Genomic DNA, 2,753 nt, shown 5'->3' on the forward strand with positions numbered 1-2,753 from the left:
ATGCGATATACGCACTAGATATAATCTATTGTAGTGCGTATATTGGGTAACCCGAAAGAAATTCCCCAATTTCTTTTATTTTCAATAGCAAACTTGCTTGAAAATGTATCAAAGTAAACTTTGTTTGGTAAATTCAAGATTAATAAAAGTTTCTTAAAATTACTCATCAAATTTTATGCGTTATAGATTTCTAATTTCCAAAAAAGAAAAATATTTTCTCAATCATACTTTTTTGCTATTATTTTTATTTTAGTCATTTAAAAAATTGAGCCCAATATGGTCCCACCAACAAGTCGGCAACAAGACAACGATAGATGACAACAATTATCAGTCGGTGCCAAAATAACACATAATAATGATAGATATAAGTTAATATTACAGTTAAGACTATTAGGGCGTTGTGGAGACTATACAATGTTTAAGGTAGATAAGTACAATATGAATTGATCTCAAGTGGTAATTAATAATTCAATTAACAACTACTAAATTAAAAATAATGTAAAAAATAAAAATAAAATAATAATCAATAACAAAAATTCAATTAAAAATAATAATAACAATAACAAAAATAATTTAAGTGATTTTGATGAGAATAATAAAGCTGCAAATTACAATTAGTGAATTAATATAATAATGAGAATAAAACAAGACGATACAGAGTATGATAAAAATGAGGATCAAATATCTATTACTCAGCCCACACATACATTGCTAATTCAAATAGTAATATAATTAATAATTTATGGGGAATTAAGAAAACATACCGGCAGGCAAATGGTCATTTGGCGAATCAAAATCAATAACTGGGAATCATATAAGTACCCAGTAAATATTTCTGTTTTAGTTTTTTTTTGGTGGTTGATTTATTTATTAGTTATTATGGAAAGTGATTGAAATGGTACGATATATTTTATTAAAGTTTCTCTGTTAAGTACAAATTAGAGGTAATAAATTTAAACTTACCAGTGTTTCTATTGTTTTTAAATTAAAAAAGGGGACACATTTTTTTTAATTATAATTCATTTTTTGTCAGTATTAGATAATAACCTATTATCTGTTATATTTCTCCAATTTTAAGCTTCTTTATAACTGAAAATTCCCTCTAATTCGTATCATTAAATGGATATTTTAAAGGTTTTCAAATAAATAGTTAGTTTTGATTAACTTTTGGAATATAGTTATATAAATTAAACACTTTTATCACAAATAAGTTTACTGATTTAATAGAAAATGTGGTGAAATCTGTAACGAATGTTACTTTACTTTACTTACTCAATACATTCCCAGCTTCCTCCTCAACTACTCTCCCTGCCATCTAGCGGGAAGGCTACGCATCTCTCTATTATTTTGTAAGCTATGTAATAGTTATCTGTAACACATGCGATTAGATTTATAATACCATTCATGATTAAGCCGAATTTTTTTTCTCTCAGATTATGCTCGACTAAATGGCTGCCATCTGGATACGAGCCGCAAATATAAAAAGAAAAATGGCATATAATTGTAAACTGAGTCAGAAGTATTTTAGAAGACTTTTAATACTGTTTTGTAATTATTATACCAGAGCTTCACATTTTCTAAAAATCCGGATCAAATTGTATGTATAATTTGGATTTTTGTTCATTATCTGACAGACCTTTTTATTTCTGTTTTGAGATGGCATAATGTTAGGATAAGGGCACAAGTTATATGAGAGTTTGGTGCTAAAAACCGTTTCAAAATTGGCGTCATTGTAAGCTAAACCATCAGCTTACAACTGGCTTGTCGATAACTGGTTCATCTACCTATGTATGTCATTTTAAAATTTGTTGAAAATAATAAATTGATAAAATAAATAAATATTGTTTGGCACAGCATGTGGCTAGTGTTACAATGTGGCAATGGAGCCCAACTAGATCCTGGAGTGATATTTGATGAAATTACTTCAAAATTCTTTGTGAACAATTTTTTTTTTGACATTCTATATATATAAATTTTGATCAAAATCCCTTATGAAAAAAGTTCTGATATTTGAATTCCTTCAGATAAGTATTAACTGAATCTTTTTCCTTAAGGCCTAATGCACAATACCTCACCCACCACGGTGGACGAACGACTAGAAACCGATCCATTGACCGAGATTCGGTTAATCACTGGTTAGATGTGGTTAGTGTACTGGAGGTAAATCAGAACTAACGAACCGGTTGCCTCGGTTGAGGTTTGGATTATGGCGGTAACATCAAAGGGTTGGCATAGAGTGTCCTCTTCTTGTGTAAAGTTGTACCTGGTCCCGATTCCATGGTTTGAAGTGGATGCTGAAAATGCTCAAACTTTATTAACCGATGTCTGATGGGTTTGGTCGAAGGGCCTACAAACTTTCGAGGTATGGTTAAATGGTGTGATTAACTTCACAATGTGAGTTGAATGGTTCTAGTTGACGGCTTATGCCCATTTCTATTGTGTAACCAGTCGAAGTCAGTGCGAAGACAGCTTGCTTACTCTTAAGGTCTTCTGTTCCAGTACAGAAACAAGATGGCGAAATTTAATAAGTGAGGCTTAAATGTTAAAACTCTTTGAATTATACGAAATTACAAAAACAAATCTTTAGAATGTCAAAAATGGAGGGAGAGAGGGAGGGAGGGAGTGTGTGTGTGTGTGTGTGTGTGTGTGTGTGAGAGAGAGAGAGAGAGAGAGAGAGAGAGAGAGAGAGAGAGAGAGAGAGAGAGAGAGAGAGAGAGAGACTGTATTAAAAAAAAAATATCCGGCCCTTACTT

The sequence above is a fragment of the Halyomorpha halys genome, unplaced genomic scaffold (genome assembly GCF_000696795.3).
Source record: "Halyomorpha halys isolate HHAL.00 unplaced genomic scaffold, Hhal_1.1 Scaffold898.1, whole genome shotgun sequence".
Taxonomy (NCBI): Eukaryota; Metazoa; Arthropoda; class Insecta; order Hemiptera; family Pentatomidae; genus Halyomorpha; species Halyomorpha halys.